This window comes from Bos indicus, chromosome 21, assembly GCF_029378745.1.
Source record: "Bos indicus isolate NIAB-ARS_2022 breed Sahiwal x Tharparkar chromosome 21, NIAB-ARS_B.indTharparkar_mat_pri_1.0, whole genome shotgun sequence".
Taxonomy (NCBI): Eukaryota; Metazoa; Chordata; class Mammalia; order Artiodactyla; family Bovidae; genus Bos; species Bos indicus.
Genome location: NC_091780.1, coordinates 18,190,381 through 18,207,920, shown reverse-complemented (window position 1 = coordinate 18,207,920; position 17,540 = coordinate 18,190,381). Strand labels below are relative to the sequence as shown.

Below are 17,540 nucleotides of genomic sequence, written 5' to 3'. Positions count from 1 at the left end.
AAATTTATATAATAATATAATTAATCTTTTCTAACTGGAAATGTATTTAATACATAAATCAATTTGGAGAGAATTAATACCTATGTAAAGAAAGAAAGTGAAGTCGCTCAGTTGTGTCCAACTCTTTGCGACCCCATGGACTTGTAGCCTACCAGGCTCCTCCGTCCATGCAATTTTCCAGGCAAGAATACTGGTCTGGGTTGCCATTTCTTTCTCCAGCAGACCTTTCCTACCCAGGGATTGAACCCAGATCTCCTGCATTGTAGGCAGAGGCTTTACCGTCTGAGCCACCAGGGAAGCCCATTGTTATAATTTATAAGCATAATGTGGCTCCGTTTATTTAATTCTTTAAAATTTTTCCATAGTTTTGTAGATTTCAGAGTAGGAGTCTTGAAATCTTTTATTAGAATTATTACTAAGGATTTGATGTTTAGAAGCCAGCATAAAAAGTATCATTATTCAAATTTTATTTCCTTTTCATTTGTTACTGGTACAGAGAAATACAATTAATGTTTTATAAGAACCGTGTATCAAGCAACTTTGATACATTTACTTATTAGTTTTAATATTTGGTAAATTTTCTTAAAATTAAAATTATGTAATTGTAAACAATTATGTCAACTGTAAATAAAATTGTAATTTCTACCTCCAATCCTTACACTTTGAATTCCTTTCCCTTTACCTCATTGCATTGGCAAGTAACTTCAGTAGTGATAATAGTCTCCTTTGCTGACCCAGTATCTGGGGCGGAAGCTTTTAAGATTTTACTATTAAGTATATTTCCTACAGATCTTTTTAAGATATTGTTTAACAAAGATTACAGTTGGTTTGTTTACTTGTTCTATCACTTATTCAATAAAGTATACTAATAATCTTCTACCACACTGTGTATTTTTCTATTTTTTTTTAGTTCTTACAACTTTATTTTATGTATTTCAAAGCAATATTTATATAGAAGTTTAATATGATATAGGTAGATTGCTGCTGCTGCTACTGCTGCTAAGTCACTTCAGTCGTGTCCGACTCTGTGCGACCCCATAGATGGCAGCCCACCAGGCTCCCCCGTCCCTGGGATTCTCCAGGCAAGAACACTGGAGTGGGTTGCCATTTCCTTCTCCAATGCATGAACGTGAAAAGTGAAAGTGAAGTTGCTCAGTTGTGTCCGACTCTTCGTGACCCCATGGACTGCACCCTACCAGGCTCCTCTGCCCATGGGATTTTCCAGGCAAGAGTACTGGAGTGGGGTGCCATTGCCTTCTCCATAGGTAGATTAACCCTTTTATTATTGTGTAAGCCACTTCTTTGTTTCTAGCAGAACTTTTCTCTTAGACTGTGATATATTAATATGGACTTCCCAGGTGCCACTAGTGTTAAAGAATCTGCCTGCCAATACAGGAGATGCAAGAGACACAGGTTTGATACCTGGGTTGAGAAGATTCCCTGGAGAAGGAAATGGCAACTCACTCCAGTATTCTTGCCAGAGGAGCCTGGTAGGCTACAGTCCATGGATCTGCAATGAGTTGGATATGACTGAGCAACTGAACACACACACAACTATTAATATATTCAAGCCAACTCTCTTTTAGTTCAGTTCAGTTATTCAGCCACGTCTGACTCTCTGCGACCACATGGACTGCAGCACACGAGGCTTCCCTGTCCATCACCAACACCCGTAGCTTGCTCAAACTCATGTCCATCGAGTTGGTGATGCCATCCAACCATCTCATCCTCTGTTGTCCCCTTCTCCTCCTGCCTTCAATCCTTCCCAGCATCAGGGTCTTTTCCAATAACTCCCTTCTTCATATCAGGTGGCCAAAGTATTGGAGTTTCAGCTTCAGCATCAGTCCTTCCAATGAATATTCAGGACTGATTTCCTTTAGGATGGACTGGTTGGATCTCCTTGCAGTCCAAGGGACTCTCAAGAGTCTTCCCCGACACCACAGTTCAAAAGCATCAATTCTTTGGTGTTCCGCTTTCTTTATAGTCCAACTCTCACATCCATATAAGACTAATGGAAAAACCATAGCTTTGACTAGATGGACTTTGTCAGTAAAAGAAAGTTTCTGCTTTTTAATATGCTATCTAGGTTGGTCATAGGTTTTCTTTCAAGGAGCATGTGTCTTTTAATTTCATGGCTGCAGTCACCATCTGTAATGATTTTGGAGCACTAAAAAATACAGTCTCTTACTGTTTCCAATGTTTCCCCATCTATTTGCCAGGAAGTAATGGGACCTGATTCCATGATCTTATTTTTTGGAATGTTGAGTTTTAAGCCAACTTTTGCAGTCTCCTCTTTCACTTTCATTAAGAGGCTCTTAAGTTCTTCTTTGCTTTCTGCCATAAGGGTGGTATCATCTGCATATCTGAGGTTATTGATATTTCTCCTGGGAATCTTGATTCCAGTTTGTGCCTTGTCCAGCCTGGCATTTCTCATGATATACTCTGCATCTAAGTTAAGTAAGTGAGTGACAATATACAGCATTGACATATTCCTTTCCCAACTTGGAACCAATCCATTGTTCCATGTCCAGTTTAAACTGTTCCTTCTTGACCTGCATATAGATTTCCCAGGAGGCAGGTCAGGTGGTCTGGTATTCTCATCTCTTTAAGAATTTTCCACACTTTGTTGTGATCCACACAGTCAAAGGCTTTGGCATAGTCAATAAAGCAGAAGTAGATGCTTTTCTGGACTCTTGCTTTTTCTATGATCCAACGGATGTTAAAAATTTGATCTCTAGCTCCTTTGACTTTTCTAAATCCAGTTTGAACATCTGGAAGTTCACAGTTCACGTACTGGTGAAGCCTGGCTTGGAGAATTTTGAGCATTATTTTGCCATTGTGTGAGATGAGTGCAATTGTGTGGTAGTTTGAACATTCTTTGGCATTACCTTTCTTTGGGATTGGAATGAAAACTAACTTTTTCCAGTCCTGTGGCCACTGCTGAGTTTTCCAAATTTGCTGGCACATTGAGCAGCACCCTAACAGCATCATCTTTTAGGATTTGAAATAGCTCAACTAGAATTCCATCACCTCCACTAGTTTTATTCATAGTGATGCTTCCTAAGGCCCACTTGACTTCACATTCACAGGATGTCTGACTCATGATGAGTGATCACATCATCGTGGTTATCTGGGTCATGAAGATCTTTTTGTACAGTTCTTCTGTGTATTCTTGCCACCTCATCTTCATATCTTCTGCTTCTGTTAGGTCCACACCATTTTTGTCTTTTATTGTGCCCATCTTTGCATGAAATGTTCCCTTGGTATCTCTGATTTTCTTGAAGAGATCTCTGCTGCTGCTAAGTCACTTCAGTCGTGTTCAACTCTATGCGACCCCATAGACGGCAGCCCACCAGGCACCCCTGTCTCTGGGATTCTCCAGGCAAGAACATTGGAGTGGGTTGCCATTTCCTTCTCCAATGCATGAAAGTGAAAAGTGAAAGTGAAGTCGTTCAGTGGTGTCCAACCCCATGGACTGCAGCCTACCAGGCTCCTCCATCCATGGGATTTTCCAGGCAAGAGTACTGGAGTGCGGTGCCATTGCCTTCTCTGGAAGAGATCTCTAGTCTTTCCCATTCTATTGTTTTCCTCTATTTCTTTGCATTGATCTCTGAGGAAGGCTTTCCAATCTCTCCTTGCTAGTCTTTGGAACTCTCCATTCAAATGTGTATATCCTTCCTTTTCTCCTTTGCCTTTAGCTTCTCTTATCTTTTCAGCTTTTTGTAAGGCCTCCTTAGACAACCATTTTGCCTTTTTGTATTTCTTTTTCTTGGAGATGGTCTTGATCAGTGCTTCCTATACAATGTCTCAAACCTCCGTCTATAGTTTCTCAGGCACTCTATCAGATCTAATTCCTTGAATCTATTTGTCACTTCCACTGTATAATCATAAGGGATTTGATTAGGTCATTCCTGAATGGTCTAGTGAATTTCCCTACTTTCTCCAATTTAAGTCTGAATTTTGCAATAAGGTGTTCTGAACCATAGTCAGCCATAGTCAGCTGCAGTCTTGTTTTTGCTGACTGTATAGAGCTTCTCCATCTTTGGCTGCAAAACATATAATCAGTCTGATTTCAGTGTTGACCATCTGGTGATGTCCTTGTGTAGAGTCTTCTCTGTGTTGTTGGAAGATGGTGTTTTCTATGACCAGTGCGTTCCCTTGGCAAAACTCTGTTAGCCTTTGCCCTGGTTCTTTTTGTACTCCAAGGCCAAATTTCCCTGTTACTCCAGGTATCTCTTGACCTCCTACTTTTGCATTCCAGCCCCCTATAATGAAGAGGACATCTTTTTGGGGTGTAAGTTTTAGAAGGTCTTGTAGGTCTTCATAGAACCATTCAATTTCAGCTTTTTCAGCATTACTGGTTGGGGCATAGGCTTGGATTACTGTGATATTGAATGGTTTGCTTTGGAAACAGAGATCATTCTGTCATTTTTGAGATTGCACCCAAGTACTTCATTTTGGACTCTTTTGTTGACTGTGAGGGCTACTCCATTTTGTCTAAGAGATTCTTACCACAGTAGTAGATATAATGGTCACCTGAGTTAGATTCACCCATTCCAGTCCATTTGAGTTTGCTGATTCCTAGAATGTCAACGGCCACTCTTTCAGTTAGTTCCTGGCATGTTGTTTTTCATCCATTAAATTGCCATTTTTAATGCTCTCACATTTAAAATGCATGTCTGGTAAGCAGCATGTGTTCCTTTTTTCTTTAATCCAATTTCATTATTTTCTGTACTTTAATTGGAGTGTTTGAACCATTTATTGCACTACAAAAATCATTATAATTTAGTATACAGCCAGTATATGATTTATTTTTATTTTAGTTTCTCTTGCTTTATATGCCTTTTTTTTCTCCTTGTTTTGTAATTTTATGTTAACCACTACACACTATTATAACAAATATTAGAACTTCTGTCTAGTCTATCTTTCTCCATTGTAGGTTTCTCCTCTATTAAGCATAGTATCAGCAGATAAAATTATTTCAATCAGAAAGGGAGCTTTTAAAAATCTGGGTTGCAAGTATTATGACTCTTTTTTATTGTATACTTCACCCACAGTTGGTGTCTACCTTTCTAGGTCTTAGCGTGTCAGACCAGGTGTTAAGGTGATAGTCCATGTCAGACTCTTTGTGACCCAAAGAACTGCATCCCATGAGGCTTCTATGTCCATGGGATTTTTCTGGCAAGAATACTGGAGTGGGTTGCCTTTTTACTTCTCCCAGAGATCTTCCTAGCACAGGGGCTGAGACTGCATCTCCTGTGAATCTTGCATTGCAGGCAGTTTCTTGACTGCTGAGCCTCTGGAAGAAGTCTCTGCTACAATGTACTCTATCATAAAGAGAAACATAATTCTTGTTGCTATTATCTTTTTATTTTTTAATTTAATAAAGTTATCTTCTATTATTTCTATGCTTTTGATTTCTTGAAAATCATCACCTGTTGGAAATTTTACAACATTTTTGATAGTTTTTGTTCTCTCCATTTTTTAAAATTTTATTTTATTTTTAACCTTTACATAATTGTATTAGTTTTGCCAAATGTCAAAATGAATCCACCACAGGTATACATGTGTTCCCCATCCTGAACCCTCCTCCCTCCTCCCTCCCCATACCATCCCTCTGGGTCATCCCAGTGCACTAGCCCCAAGCATCCAGTATCGTGCATCGAACCTGGACTGGCATCTTGTTTCATACATGATATTTTACATGTTTCAATGCCATTCTCCCAATTCTTCCCACCCTCTCCCTCTCCCACAGAGTCCATAAGACTGTTCTATACATCAGTGTCTCTTTTGCTGTCTCGTACACAGGGTTATTGTTACCATCTTTCTAAATTCCATATATATGCATTAGTATACTGTATTGGTGTTTTTCCTTCTGGCTTACTTCACTCTGTATAATAGGCTCCAGTTTCATCCACCTCATTAGAACTGATTCAAATGTATTCTTTTTAATGGCTGAGTAATACTCCATTGTGTATATGTACCACAGCTTTCTTATCCATTCATCTGCTGATGGACATCTAGGTTGCTTCCATGTCTTGGCTATTATAAACAGTGCTGCGATGAACATTGGGGTACACGTGTCTCTTTCCCTTCTGGTTTCCTCAGTGTGTATGCCCAGCAGTGGGATTGCTGGATCGTAAGGCAGTTCTATTTCCAGTTTTTTAAGGAATCTCCACACTGTTCTCCATAGTGGCTGTACTAGTTTGCATTCCCACCAACAGTGTAAGAGGGTTCCCTTTTCTCCACACCCTCTCCAGCATTTATTATTTGTAGACTTTTGGATCGCAGCCATTCTGACTGGTGTGAAATGGTACCTCATAGTGGTTTTGATTTGCATTTCTCTGATAATGAGTGATGTTGAGCATCTTTTCATGTGTTTGTTAGCCATCTGTATGTCTTCTTTGGAGAAATGTCTATTTAGTTCTTTGGCCCATTTTTTGATTGGGTCATTTATTTTTCTGGAGTTGAGCTGTAGGTGTTGTTTGTATATTTTTGAGATTAGTTGTTTGTCAGTTGCTTCATTTGCTACTATTTTCTCCCATTCTGAAGGCTGTCTTTTCACCTTGCTAATAGTTTCTTTTGATGTGCAGAAGCTTTTAAGGTTAATTAGATCCCATTTGTTTATTTTTGCTTTTATTTCCAATATCTTGGGAGGTGGGTCATAGAGGATCCTGCTGTGATGTATGTCGGAGAGTGTTTTGCCTATGTTCTCCTCTAGGAGTTTTATAGTTTCTGGTCTTACGTTTAGATCTTTAATCCATTTTGAGTTTATTTTTGTGTATGGTGTTAGAAAGTGTTCTAGTTTCATTCTTTTACAAGTGGTTGACCAGATTTCCCAGCACCACTTGTTAAAGAGATTGTCTTTAATCCATTGTATATTCTTGCCTCCTTTGTCAAAGATAAGGTGTCCATATGTGCGTGGATTTATCTCTGGGCTTTCTATTTTGTTCCATTGATCTATATTTCTGTCTTTGTGCCAGTACCATACTGTCTTGATAACTGTGGCTTTGTAGTAGAGCCTGAAGTCAGGTAGGTTGATTCCTCCAGTTCCATTCTTCCTTCTCAGGATCGCTTTGGCTATTCGAGGTTTTTTGTATTTCCATACAAATTGTGAAATTATTTGTTCTAGCTCTGTGAAGAATACTGTTGGTAGCTTGATAGGGATTGCATTGAATCTATAAATTGCTTTGGGCAGTATACTCATTTTCACTATATTGATTCTTCCAATCCATGAACATGATATATTTCTCCATCTATTAGTGTTCTCTTTGATTTCTTTCACCAGTGTTTTATAGTTTTCTATATATAGGTATTTAGTTTCTTTAGGTAGATATATTCCTAAGTATTTTATTCTTTCCATTGCAATGGTGAATGGAATTGTTTCCTTAATTTCTCTTTCTGTTTTCTCATTATTAGTGTATAGGAATGCAAGGGATTTCTGTGTGTTGATTTTATATCCTGCAACTTTACTATAGTCATTGATTAGTTCTAGTAATTTTCTGGTGGAGTCTTTAGGGTTTTCTATGTAGAGGATCATGTCATCTGCAAATAGTGAGAGTTTTACTTCTTCTTTTCCTCCATTTTTTTAAATCAGTGAGTTTAGGTTGATCAGTTCAGGTCATTCAGTCATGTCCGACTCTTTGTGATCCCATGGACTGCAGCATGCCAGGCTTCAGAAGGGAGCAAACCTTTCTTTCTTATTGAAGTAAAATTGACATACAATGTTACATTAGTTTCATAGTACAACATAGTGTACTATGGTGTACAACATAGTGATTCAACATTTAAATATATATATTTTCATAAAGAAACAGGCATATTAGGGTTTGTGGGCCATATAATATCTCTTGCAACTATTTAACTCTGCTGTTGTAGCCTAATAGAAAGCCGTTTGTTGCTAATCAGTAGCTAAGTCATGTCTGACTCTTTGCAACCCCATGGACTGCAATCCACCAGACTCATCTGTTCATGGAATTCTCCAGGCAAGAATACTGAAGTGGGTTGCTATGCCATCCTCCAGGGGATCTTCCCAATCCAGGGATAGAACCCGTGTCTCTTATGTCTCCTGCATTGACAGGCAGGATCTTTACTGCTAACACCAGATGGGAAGAACAACTTCACAAATTGGGTCTTTTTAAAATTAGGAAATCAAATGAGAAATGTAAGTCTAATTTGCCCTAATTCATTCATCTGCTAATTGGGGAAGCTGAGATTTGAACCATGGTGCTCAGTCGAGATTTATACACTTTTGTCTACTGCATCCACATTTCTTTGCTTCATGTTGTAAAACAAAATCTGATTTTATTTGTTTACTCTCGGCAAATGAAAAGACAACAAAATATCAAAAATAAGTGCATACATTAATAGAAAAACTTCCCTGGAATTAGCTTACAATATCCTCTCCCTTCCTACCTGAATCTGTAGTCAGACAACCATTTTAAATGCCATCTGCAAATTATGAGGTCTCAGAACAACATAAACTATTAAGTACCTGACATAAAGTCTACTGAGAATAATTTATGAAATATTTGCTATAAATTTCAAAGGAATACTAACTATTAAACATCAACAATATAAATTGAGGCCAGGTCTCTGAGACTAGGTTGTCAGATTTCAAGACTAGAAATTATGCAGATGTGAGTGACTGTCCTTTAATTCTGTGATTATTCAAAGCAATTATTTAAATATGAAATTAAGTGTCTGCTCTAACTCAAAAATATACATAATGAACAGGAGTCAGGAAGCTTTATATTCATTAGAATAAGCATCAGGAAACATATATTAGGGATTTATCCCATAACTCTTTTCCATCACTCACAAATTTAGCATTTAACTTCCAAAGAAATAACAATGGCAGATCTTCATGTTTCTAACTGATTAATTAAATATTCCTGGCTAGATTTGAGCCCTGACAAACAGTATGCTCACAAACCTAAATGAGAAGATGCACATTTCTGAGTCATAAGCAGAGGGCATGCAAAGGCTAAATTAATGCTTACGTGTGTGCCTGCCTGTTCAGTCGCTCAGTCGTGTCCGACTCTTTGTGACCTCATGGACTGTAGCCGACCAGTCTCTTCTGTCCATGGAATTTCTCAGGCAAGAATACTGGAGTGGGTTGACATTTCCTCTTCCAGGGCATCTCCCCCACCCAGGGATCGAACTAGCATCTCCTGTGTCTCCTGCATTGCAGGCCAGTTCTTTACAGGTGAGCCATCAAGGAAGCCAAACTAATGCTTAACTCCTTTCACCCACCCACACACTCTTTATGAACATCCCCTAAGATACATTAATAATGATAGCAAGTTTATTATAAATGAATAGAAGGCTTGTGACCCTGTGTTTTTGTTTATGGGGGAAAAGCTAAGCTAATACTTTAAACTATATAAAATAGAATTGGAGTAAATCTTACCAGGAAGAAAAATAAATCTTAAATGTTACACCCTTCAGACACAATCAAGCCTTCAGATTATGTGACTAGCATTGAATTTTTATTAAATTCAGTGTTTTACTTTTCTGGTGATCAGGCAGGACCCAATCTGCTAAGTACATCAGTAGTGCATATGAAGTTTCAAGACAAATTTTCCAGAGATCCCCTCTAACCCAATAGCAGCCCCTCAGCGCTGTCTGTAATAAAATTTCAGGTCACAGCCAGCGAGGCAGGAGGGCGCCAAGAATCTACCTTTGAAAGAAATTTGGACTCAGTGTTGAGAGACAGGAACTATATTCCCACCTTATCTCCAAACATCTTTTTGACTTTGGGCAATTAAGTTAATCTTTCAGAAATTCCAAATCTGAAACTGTAAAATGAGAATTATAATACCTGTCTGCTGTTGAGTAGATCAAATCAGATAATGCACATGAAAGCTCTTTAAAGTGGAAGTGCTATACGTTTGGGAAGAATTATTCTTCTTTGACTCTGAGCTGCCCTTCAGCTGAATTCACTAGTTAAAAACCTTGTTCAAGTCCACAAGTAACTTTTTAAAGACTTTTTACAGGACTCCCTAAACTGCTGACTAGTAAGAATGAATCAAGCTAGAAAATATGATTAAGTAAAGAAAAAGTACACACACACCACCACCATACACACACGCCATTCTGCCGTTCAGCATTTCAAGTTGAACAGTGTTAATATGCTGTAAAAGTCTACACTGTTTTCCTCCACACTATGAATAGAAATCAAATTTTAACTTTTCTCATATCTTAATGTATTGTGAACTCTTTTCATGGTATCAAATGTTTTATTTATAACTTCATTTATCAACTGTGCATTAGATAATTTTATGAGAATTAGAATACCTATTTGTTTATTAATATCATACTTTTTAACTTTTCCATTATAAATATGGATGTGAACATTTCATGATTTTTATAGAAATTCCATGACACCATATATCCCTGTTTTCCCAGGATATGATTGGTTAACACTCGTTGCCCCACTGCATTTATAGTATAGCCTTTCACTCACAAAAGTGTCCAAGTTTGGTCAATAAATTATATTGTCATTCTATCTTGGTGATCCATAATAATTGCCCTTAAAGCAACTCCTGAAGGCAGAACTAAGTGAAAGATAATGATTAATTAAACTTGTTTTCTAAGTAATGTGAAACACATATATTCATCTCTGACAGTGAAGGCATTAAAAATATTCTAGTTCTAATAAATGCTGGAGAGGGAGTGGAGAAAACAGAACCCACTCACATTGTTGGTGGGAATGCAAATTGACAAAGCCACTATGGAGAACAGTATGGAGATTCCTTAAAAATAACTAGGAATAAAACTAACATATGACCCAAGAATCCCTGGGTATATACACTTAGGAAACCTTAATCGAAGATATACATGTACCCCAGTGTTCACTGCAGCAGTATTTACAAAGGCTAGGACATGGATGTAACATAGATGTCCCCTGACAGATGAACGGATGAAGAAATTTTGGTATATATATATATATATATATATATATATGCAACGGAATATTACTCAGCCATGAAAAAGAACACATTTGAGCCAGTTCTAATAAGGTGGATGAACCAAGAGCCTATTACACAGAGTGAAGTAAATCAGAGACAGAAAGACAAATGTTGTATATTAACACATTAACACATATGGAATCTAGAAAGATAGTACTGATGAACCTATCTGTAAGGCAGCAATGGAGATGTAGACACAGAAAATGGACTTGTGAACATGGGAGCAGGGGGTCAGGGAGGAAAGGGTGGTAAGAATTGAAAGAGTAGCACTGAAACATATCCAGTACCATGTGTAAAATTAGATGCCAGTGGAAATCTGCTGTATGATGCAGGCAATTCAAATTTGATGCTCTGTGGCCTCTAGAGATGGGACGGGGTGGGAGGTGAGAGAGAGGTTCAAGAGGGAGAGGACATGTGTATACCTACAGCTGATTTATGTCTATATAGGGCAGAAACCAACACAATATTGTAAAGCAATTATCGTCCAATTAAAAATAAAGAAAATTAAAAATAAAAAGCAAAAGTTAGACAAAAAAATATTCTGCTCCTGTCTGTAGGTACTAAATGTTCTTGTAATATTTCAAATACTGTATTTCTGTCCTTCCCTATTCCATTCCTCCCATGAATTCCATATGTCCTCAAAATTGCTAAAAGCCGGAACAAAAAGAAGTCCAGTGTAATGATATCTTGGAATGCATCTTTTCATCATCAGAAACAATTTTGAGTTAGTCTCTTGACTCTTAACCTAAAATTTGCTTTCTCTGCACATGTTGATCCTTAAATCTGAAACATACTTGCCTTGACTCTATCTCGAGAAGACATTTTTTGTGAGTTTTTGTGTTTTTGTTACTGAAGTTTAGTTGATTTACAATAGTGTGTTAGTTTCTGGAGTACAATAAACTAATTCAGTTATGTATATATAATATGTAGTACATACATATATATTGCATATATAATAGATATTAATTTCAGATTATTTTCATTATAGTTTAAGATATTGAATATAGTTTCCTGTGAAATATGGTAAGATCTTGTTATAAGATCTACTTTATGCATAGTAGTTTGTATCTGCTAATCCCAAACTCCTGATTTATCCCTCCCTTTGCCCCTTTCCCCTTGGTAACCTGAAGTTTATTTCCTATGGTAGTGAGTCTGTTTCTGTTTGGTAAAAAAACTTATGTGTATCACTTTTTAGTTTCCACATAATATTATATGATACTTGTCTTCCTCTGCCTGAATTAGTTGACTTGGTATGACAGTATCTAGGTTCACCTATATTCTGCAAATGGCATCATTTGTTTCTTTTAAATGCCTGAGTAATATTTCATTGTATTATCATATCTTCTTTAGCCATTCCTCTGTTGATAGACACTTAGGTTGCTCCCATGTCTTGCCTATTGTAAACGGTCCTGCCTTGAACATTGGGGTGCATGTATCTTTTCAAATTATAATTTTCTTCATATATATGCCTAGAAGTAGGATTGAAGGATTGTATTGTAACTCTGTTTTTAGTTTTTAAAGGAACCTCAACACTGCCTCCATAGTGGCTGTACCAATTTATGTTCCCACCAACAGTGTGGGTGGGGTTCCCTTTTCAAGAAGCTAGACAAAATGTTTCTTCTCCTCCTCTGCCATGCTGATCTTGAAGACTGTGTGTTTCAGATGTGTAACTTGGGGAAGAAAGAAGGTTATTTCATCTGTATCTTACCTGAATTAAATGAGAGATAATCCTTTATTCTGTTAAGTCATGGAGATTTGAAGGTTGGTATGCTTTAACAGAAAAACTTACTTATCCTAATTAAAATGAATATCATTTCCAAAAATAGGGTATCACATGACAGAAGCTTGATGTATGTGATATTGGTAAGGGCATAAAGGCTGAAAAGATGATCCATGCTTAACAATGAAAACATTGAGAACAGAACATTTCCCCAAGTTTGCAATGCTAGGGAAATTTTTTTAAATAACTGTTATTAATGATATATTAGCTACTACTATGAATTTAGGAAAGTTGTTATAAGAAAGACATGAGCTGAATAAATTAACCTGTGTACAAGCAGAAATGAGTTGGAATGAAACAGAAAGAGTCTGGAAATGTGGAGCCTTGTAGGGTTGGAAAACTATTTCTGAAGCTCAAACTGTAAGAGAAGAAATTGGAAAAGACTTTGAATGACAAATGTCCAGACTAACCTTGTAGAGGGATAAAATGATTCAGGGCAAAGATCATATGGAATCTGAGAGCTTTAAGGTAATTTTAATTAAGTTGAGAGAGAGGTATGAGGGCAAAAATAAGTAGGCTAATGACTGTAATATATAATATCTCGGAAGCTATCAAGGCCCGATTACTAGCACATGGAGCTGGGTGAAAGTCAATGAATTGGAATCCAGCTACATTTTCAAAGGAATGAATCTAAGAAGATACAAGTTTGCAAAATGGCTCTGCCTGAAACTTGAGACAATTCTAGGACCTCTGATGAACCCCTCCTACAGCCAGGAGGGAATAGAGAGGAAATGGACAAATGAAACTTTCTAGAGAGCATGTGCAAGACTTGACTAGAACTCCACTCCACCAGGGGTTAAAAATCTTCACAGTTTTCAAGCAGAATCACTATGATCAGTATCTGCTGCCTCCATCACCTTTCTTTTTCCAAGTGTGTTCACTACTGTCATCTTATTCTGGTTACACCATTGTGTACTGAGTGAGAGAGAAGTGAGTGAGTGTGTGTGTGTGTTTAGTGGGGAGGAGCTTAAAGAGGAGAGTAGCATTTGAGTTACCAAGTCTCTGGGTTCAGAGTTGGCACTGTGGTCTTAATGAAGAGAACAGGGTACATTTCCCAGTTTGAGATCAAGGCTTGTGCTGTTTACTGCCCATGCACCACAACTACTGAGCCTGTGCTCCAGAGCCCTAGTGCCGCAACTACTGAAGCCTGTGTGCCTTAGAGCCCTTGCTCTGCGACAAGAGAAGCCACCACAATGAGAAACCCGAGTACCACACCTAAAGAGTAGCCCCCACTTACCACAACTAGAGAAAGGCCCATGAAGCAACAAAGATCCAGCACAGCCAATAAATAAATAAAGGTTTAAAAGAACTGTTGCACCTCCATTGGCATCAAAATCCAGCCTAAATGAAGGCCAGCACATTTGGTTGGCTTCCCTCATCGTAGTGGGGTTCAGTATTCCCAACTCAGGCAGAGTAAAGGCCTCCCAGGTGGTGCTAGTGGTAAAGAGCCCACCTGCCGGATGCAGGAGACATAAGAAATGTGAGCTCAATCCCTGGGTCAGGAAGATCCCCTGGAGGGCATGGCAACCCACTCCAGTATTCTTTCCTGGAGAATGCCATGGACAGAGGAATCTAGGGGGCTGCAGTCCATGCGGATCACACAGAGTCAGACATGACTGAAGTGACTTGGCAGGCAAAGCATCGAGGCAGTACTTCTGTAGGGAGGCACTATACTAGGCTTGAGGGGAGAAATACTTCCTAGAAAGGCTATGCAGAAGTGCAAACAGGAGAATGTGGAAATGTCAGAAGTGGCAAAAAGCAAGAGCCAGATGGAGAGAGGGAAGTATAAGGGATGGCATGAGAAGCAGGCTTTAGATCGGGCTCTTTACAGCAGGGCAATGCTGGAGTTCCGCTTTTGCCTGAAAATGACTCGTGCCCTGAGGTCCTGAGAGAAGACAGTTTTTTTAAAAAATTTGTCTTTGTTTTGTTTTAGTGCAGTTCCCCAGAAAAATGAAGCCAAATTAGTGTAGAAGCTCAGTCTTCTTTTGTCAGTAAGATCATCTACACATTTTCCTAGATTCCACATACATGTGTTAATATACAATATATATTTTTTTCTCTTTCTGACTTCCTTCATTCTGTATGACAGACTTATTGGCAAAGCAGAAATAAAGACACAGACATAAAGAACTAGTGTATGGACACCAAGAGGGGGACGGGGGGTGGGATGAATTGGGATTGACATGCATACACTATGATGCATAAAACAGACAGCTAACGAGGGCCTGGGCTTCCCAGGTGGTGCTAGCAGTAAGGAGCCTGCCTGCCAATGCAGGAGATGTAAGAGACGCAGCTTCAGTCCCTGGGTCAGGAAGATCTCCTGGAGGAGGTCATGGCAACCCACTCCAGTATTCTTGCCTGGAAAATCCCATGGACAGAGGAAGCCCTACAGTCCATGGGACTGCAGAAAGTCAGACAAGACTGAAGCGATGTAGCACGCACACAATGGGAACCTAACATACAGCATGGGGAGCTCTACTCAGTGTTCTGTGATGACCTACATGAGAAATAAATCCACAAAATAAGAGAAGATATTTGTATAGGTACAGCTGAGTCACTTTTCTGTACAGTAGAAACTAAGTCAATGTTGTAGAGTAATGGCAAAATGAAGATTTTTTTGTAAAATCCAATTTTTTTTTTTTTCTTAAAGATCAGTCTTCCTTCTTGGATCTGTTAATCTCTACCAAGACAGAGTCTGCTTTTATATACCCAGACCTAAACTGCCAGAGTATCCCTAAAAGACTTTGTGGTGCTTCAACTTTGATCCCCCCAATTAAGAGAACTCCGCCATCTGCTTCGAGACTTCACATCTGCTTTGCCCAAATCCCCACAAGGTGATAATTACTTGGGTCAAATCTCAATTTGGTTATACATCTTAGGCTAGATGCTTGCAATTGCCGAATCTCCCTCCAGTGATAAAGAATAGTTCCATCCTTTCCCACCATATGAGTAGGAAAGGTTTAGCTTTCTATAGTATAAAATCTGATTACACAGGCTTTAAAAAACAAGATATTGCTTTTCTCCCACAACAGCAGGAGAAATAGGCAATTACTGTTGTTTCAGTGAGTCAGCTCTAGTAGGTCTACTGGGTCTGGCACTCATAGCCTTTATCTTCTGATCACAGAAAGGTTGCTGCAGCTCCAGCCATTGTATCTGAGTACGAGACAGGAAGTCTATGAAAGGAGTAAAAGTTGTTGGAAACCACATCCATTTTTGTTCATCAGAAAAGCAAGCATTTTAAAGATTACTTCTTCCCACCCCTTTCCCAGCAGACTTCCATTTCAATTTTATTGACCAGATTTGGGTTACAAGTCTTCCCATAGATGCTGGGAAACTGGGAATCGGGTTTATTGGGATTGTCTTTGGATAACCTTGTCTTTGGCTGGGATCCCCAAAAGTTGAATTTCTCACAACAAGGAATGCTAGGAGACTAAATGATCCAATCCCTACCCTGCTCCCTATGGAGCCACGTAACAAATAGAAATAATAGGGGCTTCCCTGGTGGCTCCGCAGTGAAGAATCCACCTGCCAATGCAGCAGATGTGGGTTCAATCCCTGGGTTGGGAAGATCCTCTGAGAATGAAATGGCAACCCACTCCAGTATTCTTGCTTGGGAAATACCAGGGACAGAGGAGCCCATGGGGCCACAAAAGAGATAGGGCTTAGTGACGAAACAGTAACAACAGGTAGTAGATGGCATATGATACTTCACAGGTTGAAAGAAAAGAAAATGTTAATAGTCCTGCTAACATTCTTCCTATACTTAAGTACTTAAGTGAAAGTGCTGGCATAAAGCCTCGTATATAGTATGATGCTGAGTCTGGATTCCTTGGAGCTGTCCAGCTCAGAGAACGTGCCAGAATGCACCAGATAATAGCCAGTTTGCCACAAGAATAAAGACGTCTAGAATTCCCACCTGCTACTACAAGGCTTGCCACAGAGTGAGAGCTTTGCTGTTGCTTCTTACTTTTTTCTTTTTTCTTTTCTTCCTTTTTTCTTGTCATTTTTTAAAACAAGTTGTTATGTTTACAGTTTGGAATCTGTCCTCTCAGAAGCACTTGTTGACAGAGCGGGGCTACAGCGAGGGTGGCTGACACGCTCTGGATTAATCCGCACGACAGGAACCCGAGCTGGAGCGCCTGCTTAGCGGATGCACCACGCATCGGACACATCCATCACCATCTGTCTCGCCTCCAGCCTGCTCAGCCGCTTCCCACCGCCTTCGGTCCCGCGCTGGTGGCCAGGGCTCTTCAAATGCCAAGAAGGACGGGACATGAGGCTGCTTTCGTCCAAGCTGTTTCGGAGCTTCCCACTGCTGAAATTAGAACTCTTTTGCTTGTATTTGTAAACTAAGTGGATGTGACAGGAGAGTTGTGGAAGAGAAATAAATCTGGAACGTTGAAATCCCTTTTTAGAGTCACATTTCTAATCATACCTGCCCTTTAAAACCCACGTACAATCATCACGGTAAGTTTCTCTGTTTACCAGTCTCGATTGCTCTCTGCAATCCCCCAGCGTGACAGGAACAAGATTTCATTATCACTCAGACCTGACGCGGGGCTGAACACAAACATAGGGCTCTCAGTGTTTCCATAAACTCTCACCTTAACAGAGCCGAGGATGGAGCGTGGGCTACTCGGAAACGCGGTGAGGTTAGAGACCACCGTGCTGCTGCCTGGGGTGGTGTGGCCCCAGGGATTTTAGAGAAGGCAGGGTAACAGCAGGAGTGGACCCCAGCTTGCCCCTGGAGGAGTTCAGCATCTCTGCCACCACCCAGATTGTAGCAG

General features: G+C 39.3%; 1 long non-coding RNA gene across 1 annotated transcript; it reads left to right on the top strand.

Annotated features, from left to right (window-relative positions):
• The first annotated feature begins 9,095 nt into the window (after positions 1-9,095).
• Positions 9,096-17,137, top strand: LOC139178346 (uncharacterized). Its single transcript, XR_011562766.1, has 3 exons — positions 9,096-9,208; positions 15,404-15,587; positions 16,786-17,137. It is a non-coding gene; the product is annotated as an uncharacterized lncRNA (long non-coding RNA).
• The last annotated feature ends 403 nt before the right edge of the window (positions 17,138-17,540 follow it).